The sequence below is a fragment of the Microchirus variegatus genome, assembly GCF_963457635.1.
Source record: "Microchirus variegatus genome assembly, chromosome: 2".
Lineage (NCBI taxonomy): Eukaryota > Metazoa > Chordata > Actinopteri > Pleuronectiformes > Soleidae > Microchirus > Microchirus variegatus.
In genome coordinates, this window is record NC_139803.1 from 33,001,684 (window position 1) to 33,014,014 (window position 12,331).

Here is a 12,331-nt window from a genome sequence, read left to right on the forward strand (position 1 = left end):
CCCTGAGGCTTTTTCATTTTTTTGCTGGTTCTTCCCAGGGCTTCCGTCCATCCTGGAGACAGATGCACCATAGGCACTTTCAATCCCTGTAATGTATACATTATTCATATCACTCCACAAAAGGTGCTCATTAAACTTTACATGGCCAGCGGAGTCGGCAGCCATAGGTTGAAAGTGTTGCCCATATCGCAAATGTCACACCGGATTGACAGAGGAAGGGTAAGAGCAATGGGAGGTTTGATTTGAAGATGGCTTTGATTTGCATCCATCTATTCTCTCTCGCACTCCCCTGACTTACAAATGCACATTTCAAATACAAAATGCATGCACAAAAACAATGAAGGATTATTCAACATGCATTTATACATTTTGCCAAGCATGATGCACAGAGGAAAAATAATGCTAGGAAGCAGCATAGCCTATACATTTGCAGGGGTTATGATGTATGTGTGTTTACCTCAACTCCATACACTGTAATTCAACAACAAACGCATCTTTAGATCTGCCTAAACCCCAGTACCGCCGTCTATCGCAACATAAACAAGCTGCCATGTATGGCCCTTTGGGTAAGACCTACATGCGTTTCCCTTTCCTTAGCCGGGGTCTCGACAGAGCGTTCATCCTTTAATAATACAACACTTAACCCTCCCTTATTGTCCATAAAAGGCTTGGCTGGCAGGTACAGTAAGCTGGTGGGACTAACAAAAGCTTGGTGCCGAGCTGAGAAAAACATCCACACAGGGAAATGAGCTGTCATTACAGTAGCAAAGCAGCACTCAGGCACTTTCTCTGTACGTGCTCGTCTCTTATGCTTGCTTTCCCCCCAAGGTCTCTTCGACTCATAAATACATAATTATGCCCACCACCCGCCATGATGATTTCTGTTTTCATCAGCTGTCAGAAATGACCTGAATTACCCATCACTGTTTGACCCAAATGCAGCCGTCACATATGTTAATCACAGCTTACATAACCATCGCAACCCTCTTTCCACCAACTTAAACTGTACGTGTGCGCGTTAAACCCCCCTTTTGAATAGCACCTGTCAGAAATGGAACACAATATATTTACAAAAAATGAATGAAAGAAATTCAAAACTTGAGGGGGAAAATATTTTTATCTCCTCAAATTAACCTTGTCTTTGACGTGTGTCTCTCCCTGCAGGAGGCGTGGTGAGCTGTCACTTTTTAATGCTTAACATGACAGAAATGACGTCCCTGAAAGCTCTGACCTGAACTCATCCAAAGTGCAGAATGCGTTGACTGTTTTTTTTTTTTTTTTGCTAATTAAATGTTGTGTTTATGCATTTAAAATAGTTTTAAACGAGGTAAACAATGCTGTTATAATAGCATTTGGTTTCCAGTAAAGCTCCTCTAACCCTGAATTTATGGGCAATTGTAATTGCATTGAATTGGGAAGTTGTGTGTTAGGGTTAGCTTTCCACCAAACCATTATAACCTTACTCCAGTGTTTTAAGCTCAAGTGTGTTTGACATGTTAGTGTTTGAAGCCGTGTAACCCTGTCCAAGGAGACCATTCCTTTCAGTCAAAACATGGCCAAAGTCACAGTGGGAATTGTAGGTACAATACTGCCGACCCGTTCCATTAATATTTCTCTGTATCACAGTTGTAGAACTAATCTTGAACAAGAATTCACATCAATATATTATGACAAAATTATGTCCACGTACACGTCGCAGCCAGCAGTTATTTGCATTATGAGTAAAAATGTTTGCATAGCACGACTAACTGATAACAAGAAAAATACCAGTTGCTCAAAACCATTACATTATCTCACTCTTCCATCAGATGTTTGCGGTTGTAATTACACACAGGATTTAATCAGTGCATCAAGAGTGATATACAAGTAAGGGTTTTTTTGCTGTCAGCACAACAAGTTGCAGAAAAAGCCTAATGCAGTGTTATCTCATTAGCGGTAATTATAACAGATATCATCCTGCATTATTGTGTGAGCCAACCTGTCCTGAAGCGAGCGTCCTTCCCCCAGCCCCAACTCCTGTTTCCACATAACACTGGTTAGATTTTCGCTCTGCCATCTTTTCTTTGCATAAACAGTGCCTGCAGTCAGAGTCTGCTCTGATCAAAGGGACACATCTATCCAGGAGCAATCAGGTTGCTGTGCTAACCCAGGCTGCTGACAACTCCAGGCTCTTTGATCAGAAATACATCATCTTCAGCAGGCTGCCTGCCTGGGTGCCTTTGTCTAGGGCCAGGAAATAGGGGAAGTGATAGCTCCCTCTTGGTGCTCTTCTTCGCTTGCTGCGCCTTTTGGCAGGCAAGATGAAAGCTACCCCAATTATAAGTGAAAATACCCCATTGAACTCAGCTGAGCTTCTGGGGGTGTAGCTCGAGCCACCACCTCCTCATATCACCACTAAATCTCTACACACGGTCTATGCATGATGTTACAAAAGATATTGTCAATTTCTCTTTCCCCTGTCTTTCTCGCTGAGATGAGACTTTGGTTGAGATAGTGCGCCGGTGCAATTGAGGTCACGTCCAAAAAGCATCGCTCTCCCTCCTCCCAATTTAGTAACTACAGTTCTAATAACATGGTCTTGTCTGCAAGGAAAAAGAAAAGTGAATGTCTGGGCCTCTGAGCACACCTCATCCACTCTCCCCTCCCCTGCTTTCAACCCCATGACTGTGAGCCTGAAGTGTTTTTTTTTTCTTTTCTTTTCTCTCACCCATCTTCAAGAGGTGGAACAGGAGATGTTGAGTGATGGACAGGTGTGCAGGCATTGTGCTGTTCTGCTCTGCACTGAAGGAGATCATTGATTTGCATTACAGTCCCACACATAAAACACAACCTTAGTCTCTCTCTCGCACACACACGCGCACACACACTCACGTCCCCCATGCGTATCCTACCGTTTCACCCCTATGACTACACCACCTCCCACATGGCAGCCCACACCCAGGCTCCCTAATCAACGAGTGCATGTTTATCTCACTTCCTGTCTTTTATAAGGGTGGAGTGTTATCTCTGGCTTCTAGTACCACCTAACCTGGGCTGACCCGAGAGGGAAAGCTATCATGGCTCGGCGCAGGCTTTACAAGGCCGATCGGATGATTTCCAAACCTAAACATTACCTTGCAGAGAATATACATCCCCGTATTAAACGAGGTTTAATGCAAAGGACCTCACCTTTTCTCACTGTCACACTTGGCTCAAACGAATCAAACCCATTTCCTTTAGAATAAATTACTCAACATTTTTTTTGTCCTGTCTAGAAATACACGAAAAAAAGGAAAAACACTCAAGGGAGAGCCAGTGCTGCTTAGAGGTGTAATCCCCCCGCGTCAACAGTCTCAGAAGCATATCAGGTGTCTTTAAGCTCATCCACCTGTCAGTGAGCTCTTCCAGCAATTACACATCTGTCAAGTGTCGCCTATCGTGGGCTCTCAGTGACGAGGGTTATGTCAAGCAGTCAGCCATTACGGCGGCCCAAATGGAGTCTGCATTGTTTAGAGAACGGCAGGAAGTGGCTGTGGCATGGAAGAATGAGCGGGTTCTCCACAGTGTGACTGGGAGGCCGAGCAAATGGTTAGTTTCAGAGTATAGAGGGCGGGTGGCCTCTGTCTCTGTTTCCTTGGTCTCTCCTCAAATTTCTTGGAGCCAGAACATTGATACTCGTGTAGGTTAAATCTTATCTAAGGGCAATGGCTTTTATATTTGATGGTTGTATTATGATGGCTGTGCTAAAATGAAAACCAGGTGACCAGGTGAGGAGTGACTATGGCGATCGTTTTATCATAAATGAGTGGCTCTAAGACACACAATTCTGTTCTCTCAGTAAAGATCAATATGTATTATATATATATATATATATATATATATCGTAACGTTAGCTGTTGACTAGGGAATAACGTTATGCATGATATTTGACAGAACTGTCCTTCATTTTTGTTTTTCCTTTCCTTTTCCTCTTTTTTCCCCTTTCCTTTTATAACGTTATATAGTTTATGGCGATATACATGCAAAGACCTATAGAGGACTCGAATTTGGCTAAGTCTTCCTCAGTCCCCTCAGATTTCTAAACTGTTCCCTCAGTTTTGGAAATCCGTTGTGGCAGTGAAGGCAGCGGCTGCTGGAGGAGAGGCTCAGCCGGTGATCAGAATCAAGTAATCAAGTATCAGTCGGCGAAACATAAGCACGTTCGTAACCTGGTTCTGATCGCTTGCAGTAGGCTGGGTCCAGACACAGTTCGTTTTGGAAGGACGGAGAGACTGACTATTGTCAGCAATACGGAAAACAAATGAAAACAGATGTTCGTGCTGTGTCTACACTCTGCTGCGCTCCACTCTCTCTCTCTGCCCGGAGCGCGTAGCGGGCGTGTGCGAGCGAACACCACTGCTTTTCTTCCCACTCCGGGCGAGTGTGCTCTTACCGGCGGTTCAGATGACACAAACCGGCGTGTGGATTGTGTTGGTCCAGCGCGGCGGCTAGCGCGGTGGCTGCAGCGGTGTTGCTCCCTGCCAGACAAACAGTCCCAAATCCGAGAGCACGGACCTCCAAAACTGAGTGAACAGTTCAATACAGAACTGGACAGTTCAAAATATAAGAAGAAGTAGCCAATTCTGCATCCGTTTTCAAATTCCTCTCCGCTTTCAACACTCCCCACCGTTCGAATGCAGCTCCTATACAAACCCTTGCTTTGCCTCGAACTTTATCTTGAGATTTCTGCGATTCATACGGCGATCTCTTCGGTTTCGTTGCCTCCGCCAGTTTTTTTTTTTACTAGTTTTGTTGGTGAGTTCAGTATGTTATATGAACATTATTCCTGGTCCTCTGTGACATATTAGGAGGATTTTATGGCCAGTTGCTTTAGATTTATTACATAATGCACCTTTAATCTCCAACATTTAGACCTCTGCATTTGACTCATACTTATTACACACCAGTAGTGAACACACAAAAGCCTTCAAACTCATCCTGGAATTTTTACTGACGACCCTGTGGTTGCAAGCCCAATTCGTTTCCTCTGGCTGTCATGCCCATACCATGTTATGTGCAAAACAACTTCACTTTTTTGCATGAGGTTGTCACATGGGCGGCCTGTTTTAAAGGCCGTTAACACCCAGTCTTTGTTGCTCTCTCTCCACTGAATTTTGTATCACAGGTGCTATACTCAGTGTTAAAAGCTTGCAAGTAAAGAAAGAAGATTGAATCTGGGTCACTTTAATGCTCTTCGTCCGTCACACCGCTACATCTCCTCAGGCCTGAGACGCAAGACACATTGTCAAGTATTAATGAAGAAAACGTCCCTGTAGGGCTGGTGTTTGTCAAACCAAATTACATACATTCAGTTGGAAAGGTGAGGATTAATCTTTCAAATCCCTTCTGGATGTGCAGTATGCAACGTACAGTCCCACACTGGAAATAACCCCCCTGACGTTGACGCGAATTGGCTGAGCAGAAGCATTGCGCTGTTATGGTATACATACTGCAGAACGTGATTCTAGTAAACTAGTGAATTTGCTGACAGCATAACAGGAGCTGCAGCAGCAGCTGGCAAATATGCACACACTTTAACAAAAAAACTGGGGCAGAATATATTGTAGTGGTGAGCCAGTGACTGGTTTTGGTGTTTTCATTGTTGTTTCCATGTTTGGCTTTTTCATTGAATAAATAATAAAAGATCACGGAAGCAATGTTGAATTTAAAGGAGGCTTTAAAATAATAAGAAAAATGAGTGCGAGTATGAGTAAGTAAGAGTAAATATAGATATTTCCAATGCTGTCGGACTACTGTCCTTGTCCGTCCCAGTGTGGAAACACTCGTGGGGAAGCGGTTTCGTGAATGAAGTCTGATATGCCGCCTTTCAGTTTGTTAATATTAGGCCTTTCCTGGTTGAGTTATGATGTCATTTGCACGTCAAGCATCATTTTGTGTCTCTCTCTCTCTATCCATTCACTTGGAAGTATTTAATCCTTTAAGTTGACATGTCATAATTGGGTCTCCTTATCCTTTTTCCTCCATGTCTTCTTCTTCTTCTGTGCAATATCTTGTATTATTTCTGGGTCAAAGCTGATGGAAGGTAACTGTGGAGCCAAGTGCAGAGTGACAGCACTCATGCATAGAGCAGTAATACGGCTCCCATTCGTCCAACTTTAAAGTGGACCTAGACCGGAAGTTCAAATTAACGCTGTTTTTAAGTGTGTATCTGCGTCATTACCTTGTTTAAGAAGCACTGAAGGTTCTAAACAAACAGTTCAGCTACTGCTGAGAACACTGTGTTGTATTGTAATCTCGGGCTCAGCGAGATCTCTGAAAAAACCCGGTACGGTTACGTAAACACCGGTTCTCCTGAACAGCAGATCCTTCTGCTCCGGGCACTAGTCCGGGCACATCCGGTTGCGTGCATTGAACCGCAGAAGTAGAATAACGTCCGTTGTGGAGGTGTTTCAGGGGCGTCGGTGTCTTCTGACTATGGGTCTGACTCCGGGTCAAAGTCATAAAAGAGACTGTTAAAACAATGTTCTGATAATGAGGAGCAGTGCATCCACCGTTCCAGAGGTAGGAGCTGCGCTTCTGAGAGCAGATGTGCTGAATAGTATTGGCCAATCGCAATCTATCGGCTCGTTTACAGCAACTAGGAGGTTTTTGACCATAAAAACAAGTTAATGTATGTAAGTAGACCTCCATAACTAACATATATGTGCAACAGGACCACTCTAGGTCCGCTTTAAGAATATATCGATATCCTACAATTTCTGGACTTTCATTTTTGTGTGATATGTTGAAAGTCTGGTTTCAGTTGAAACAAGAACATATTTATTTTCTCCAACATCGTGTAAAAGCGCTGACTCAATTTAAACAACCAAATCATCAAAGAACCACATTCTGTTCTTGTTCCACCAGCTCCTGCTCTGTCCTTTCCACAAACAGCTTTACATTGAGAGTTGAAGCATTTTTTTTTTTTTTTGGATGCAAGCAAAAACAATTATAAGTCAATTAAACACCATTGATAATACAGACACAGGCCTGCTGTGAGAACAGCAAAGCAATCCACATCCTTGCTTATTTATGGGGGGGGGGGGGGTTGTCTACCATGGGAAAGAAGCATTGAAGGAGGATCTGCTGAATCCCCCCCTCCATATCTTCTGCTAGTGTCTTGCTGAGATTTAAATAAGCCTAAAGATTACTTGAGGGCCTTTAAATGCAAATTTTGGTGAGTGTGCAAAGCTTCTCCTGTAAACCTCAGCCTTATCATTTGCCTCCCAGATTAGGGCCTGCCTGAGATGGGGAAGCTGCCTCCAGGCCCCCCAATAAGCTGCAGGCCAGGGGCCACTCCTGAGACAGAGCGATGGATATGTGTGCCAAGGTCAGTGGTGGCTGCACTCACAGTAATCAGCAGAGTATCAAGAGATTTGCATCTGTGGGGTTTTCTTATCTTACTGTACACTTGTGTATGTGTTTGTGTGTGTGTGTTTAGTTCCTTCAAACACAATCACAGTTACATTTAGTCACAAGGGCTCTGAGCCAAGATCTTTGACAGATTAGGCAGTAATCAATTAGCAAATTAAGAAAAACTAAGCGTCGCTGCCTTGTATCACATGTATTATAAAACACTTAGATTTGCAGCTACAGTGATTGGCTCAGCGTCTTGCACTTTTTACGGGGGGGTTGGATAACAGATGTTGGAAAGGGCTTTGAGAGGTATATTGGCTCTGAGTAAAATCCAAGAGTATTTATGGTTTGAAACTTGAAAGGATCCTGGCTTGTGGATGCATTTATATTTGAATGGCACCCACTTCATTATTTAATGATTTGAAAAGGCTGTTAGGGAGCCGAAGCCTGAGCTAACGAACCCATGACCCTGCTGAGTCAATGTGCTAAACAGACGCAGGCTCCGCCTTGGGCTGCTGCAACACGTCTCACGCCGTGGAAATGTGACTTCAGAGCTACATTAACCTAGATTTAAAGACCATGATCTCGTTTTCAGGCAGCTAAAATCAAACAACTGCGTGTCACAATGACAACCTTGTCTTCTTGACTGTGATTTATTGCAACTATCACCTCATTGTTTTGGTTTTAACATTCTTTTATAGTGTTGCTGTTGGTAGTAGCGCTTAGCTTAAATAGAACCACGTTGTTTTTCCGATTCATTGGACACAAAGACTTGTAGCGCTTGAACTTCAGGGGCGGCATGTCGGTAGCTGAGTGGTAGAGTGAGTCTACTTGCCGATGTGTCCTTGGGCAAGACACTTCACCCCCACGTTGCTCCTGGCAGTGTGTGAATGGGTATGAAAGATGAGCTGTATGAAAGTGTGAGTGAATGGGTGAATGGCAAAACTGTAGTGTAAAGCAGCTTTGAGTGGTCATCAAGACTATACAGCGCTATACAGTATAAATACAGACCATTTACCATTTGCTTGAATAACAGTCAGAAATGGAGCCATAGTAACTGAAAATGTTGAGTGAGTGAAAACATCTATAGTTGTCTCTGAGTGCTCTGAGAATTTGGAAATGTAACTTTCACAGCTGTCAGCACACACACTTATGTTGGAGACCCTAACTTTGAAATACTCTTGTATTTCCTTTATATTTCTGCAGTTTCCCTGTTTTAGAGCAGACTAATAGTGTTGTCTTGGAGCCACTTTCTACCAGCCATTACTGAAACTGCAGCTTCAGGCAAATCTGTCCTGGCTTCTGTGGCAAGCCGTAATGGTTACTGTTGCTACTAAGCAGCATGACTCAAGCAGTTATGTTGCTCAAGGACACTGCCATAGTAGTTATTTGGGAGTGTGCATTTACTTTCCATGCTCTGGTGTTTCTAGTTTGGCTGTTTCGTGCCCCTAATTCTCCAACCACTAACTTGCAAAGGTCTGCAAAGCTACCCGTTTTACAACACATCAGGAGACTGAGGTCACTGGATTGCACCCCCTATTCTTCTGTGTGCTTGTACAGTGCAGCACGTTATGTCACTCCACCCTTTGATTTTTTTTCTCTCTCTCCTCTGTAGCTGTTGTGTGCATCTGGCACAGCGTGTAGACACAGCTGCTGTCAACAAGGACCTGTGCTGTCAAAAATCACCAAACTCAGGTCAAGGTCATTGAGGGGAAAGTTGGTGGTGGTGGTGGGAGGAAGGGTGGAGGCAGTCTTGACTGATGTCATGGTTGACTGTTCTCTCTTTATATCTCCACCTTCCTCCATCCAGCAAACACACACACACACAATTCCCCTTTCATCCCTTTTTTCTCTACTATGTACCCTTGTCATACAGCCCCCCCCCCTCACAACACCCTCCCAGGTGTTCAGAAACCAAGTGGATGGGGTCTAGGACATGAGGAGCCCACCGGAGAGAGAACAGATGTCACATGCCTCTTGCACCATGCTCTGGGGCCTGTATGTGTGTGTGTGTGTTCTGTGCTGTGACAGGTAGCTTGTTGTGGTTGAAAGGTAAAGCCAGGCCCTACTCCCAGAAGGAAATGGAATGAATTAGGGGCCAATATGGGGGGAAGGGGGCATAATGTTAAAAAGAAATGTATGAAAATAGGTCCTGGGTGTCAACACTTTGTTGTCTGATGTTCAGCATGAACTTTACAAAAGGGCAGATGTGTTATATTGCCTATGGAATGTTTTTAGACCGAGCTTGAAGAAAAGAAACCCAAATGCTTTCATTCATCATGGGTCAGATTATTCTAAATTAGCAATTACATGTTAACTTTTTAACTTTAACACAGAGCGTATCGCAGACAACACATCCGCCCAAGTGCACTTTGCATTGCCGTAAAGGCTTGTGTGAGCGGAAAAACTTCTGACGGTTTCTGAAAGCTGAGTTGCACATCAAAGCCAGCGCTGTTTGCAGGAAGCTGGAGAATCAGCGTCTTTGTCTCCAGAAACAGAAATAGTTGGAAAAATACGTTTTTGGACATTGAGACAAAAACACAGACACATTTTAAATATGTTTTATATTGTTGGTGTTCATGTACAACTACAGTGTTGTTTTTAAAGAAATTAATACACTCATTTAATTGTAAATAACTGCCAGATATTTTGGAAAATTGGCAAAACCACATTTTCTGGCCCTTTCATGGTTAAAATAAGCAAAAAAAAAGTCCAGACAGACATTTTGAAGTGTTAAAGGGTTAAAATACACATGTTAATTGATTAGAGGTTATCTTCAAAAACAGAAGTATGAGCACTGTACTCGCCACCCTCCCCTAATTGAAATCATTATTAGCAGTTCAGTTCAAAAGTGCCGTAAAGTCTCGATCAAGATCGCTTGTCACAATCACACACGTGTGGCCCTGCTAAATGTACACTCTCCTATGAATTAACTAATTAGAAATCTCCCTGATAACAGGCATGTCATGTCCACCGACCACATGGAAAGTGATCCAGTGTGTCCCCTGTGATGCCTCCCCTCTGTGATAATGTACATATTCATTATTCAACATGACCTGTCAGATTAGCAGAGTGTTCTGCAGATTAGCTGGTTAGGTGTCTGGTGGTCTTGTCTTTTATCCTCGCGACTAGAGTGCTCTGACTAAGCACCGCCGTAATGGCAACAATCCCAAGGTGATGTGCAACGGAGGTGGAGACCTACTTTGATCTGGTGTGGAGTTTCTGAGAGGGGTTGGATGATGAATTTATGCTGTCTCTAAATGTTTGCATTGAAGGCTGACTGATCATAACTGCAACCCTGTGCATGCATGAATATTTACATGCCCTGTTTGGCCATGAGGGAGAAGGATTTATCCTTCAACTGGTGTCGCAGGTATCTGTGAGCCAACAGCCGCCTGTACCTTCCAGGGACTGAAGCCGATGTATATCCTGTAGAGCTTAAGTGTTCAAAGCCACTTTCATGCTGTGGCTCCTGAGTCCCACGTGATAAGCAGGCGTCTTCCTTCCTCCGGCAGCAGTGTCCTTGTTGGATGATGAAGACATCAGAACCCAATAATGACTTCTCAGACTGCTTCTCAGGGTGTAAATGCATGCATGTGTGTTTGTCAATGTGTTACAAATGTGTTTACTCAAGTGTGTGCAAACCAGGCAATTCCATCCGAGCCAATCCTCAACTTCAGCATGGTTTTGGCAGCTTTTTGTCTTTCATTTCGAAGGTGACATCACCCTGAGGATTCTTCATGTGTGTGTGCTTTTCTCAGTGTGTGTGTTGCATGTTCTGTGAGTGAAGCTCGGGAACAGAATGTGCAGATGTTGCACATGTGCTGACAATTATACGTCGGTTTCCACAGGGAAACTCGCGGGCAGGATGGAAAGTATATTTGAACCTACGTCGACAATCAGCGGGTATGGTAGTGATTCAAACTATGGTAAACACATTGGCAAAAACTAATCAGTGAATCTTTCATCTTCTACTGTAGCGGGGAATTTATTCATCATCCTGGCAGCGTACTGTACACTGTACTGTTGAGATCTAGAGGGGGTGGACTGGGGTGCATGACCTGTGTGTGTGTGTGTGTGCGTGTGTGTGTGTGTGCGTGTGTGTGTGTGTGCGTGTGTGTGTGTGTGCGTGTGTGTGTGTGTGTGTGTGTGTGTGTGTGTGTGTGTGTGTGTGTGTGTGTACCTGTATGTGAGAGGGAGAGTGAAATAGTTTGAAGTTGCACAAACACGTCTATCCCCATAAATAATTAACACCACCCGTTTTACAGCAGCATTAACAGGCTACATCATTCTTTTTTCGGAGCGGATGAGGCAAGAGCCTCATCAACCTGCTTATTCCAACAAACACTGAGGTTGAAATCGTTAATTGGTGGTACGGATTTCATTGGAAAGCCCTTTATTAATGTTTTACGAGGCAGGTTGTCTCATTCTCAAATTACCATCTGGACTGGATGTATGTCTGATTCTGCCTTCAGCAATGGGACGAGTGCAACACTACTCTCTGTTCCATGTTGTCAGGCCCCCTGAGTGTTTACAGTGCTCAGTTGTTAAAATCAGACGAGTGACTCTCCCTGCGTTTGACTGTGAGGTGCCATGTTCTTCTGTCCTTTTAAGGGAGAAGCAGACTAAAAAGTTTGGGGTCACTTAGGAATGTCCTTATTTTTGATGAAAAAGCCCTTTTATTCAGTGAATATAACATTAAATGAATCAGAAATACACTCTATACATTGTTAATGTGGTAAAAGACTAACTCGCTGCTTTTTAATGGCATATGTACATAGGTGTATAGACGCCCATTTCTCTCCAGTGTTCTAATGGTACATTGTGTTTGCTAATCGCGTTAAAAGGCTATTGGATGATTAGAAAACCCTTGAAAACCCTTGTGCAATGATGTTAGCACAGCTGAAAACAGTTTTGCTGGTTCTTTGGCGAAAGGGCAAAATTATTATTTAGAATA

General features: G+C 43.5%; 1 protein-coding gene across 1 annotated transcript in view; it reads left to right on the forward strand.

The window, feature by feature from the left end:
• Positions 1 to 12,331, forward strand: part of dcdc2c (doublecortin domain containing 2C) — a gene marked incomplete at both ends in the record, with an annotated part of 158,510 nt that overhangs the window by 80,165 nt on the left and 66,014 nt on the right. The gene's annotated exons all lie outside the window — the stretch shown is intronic.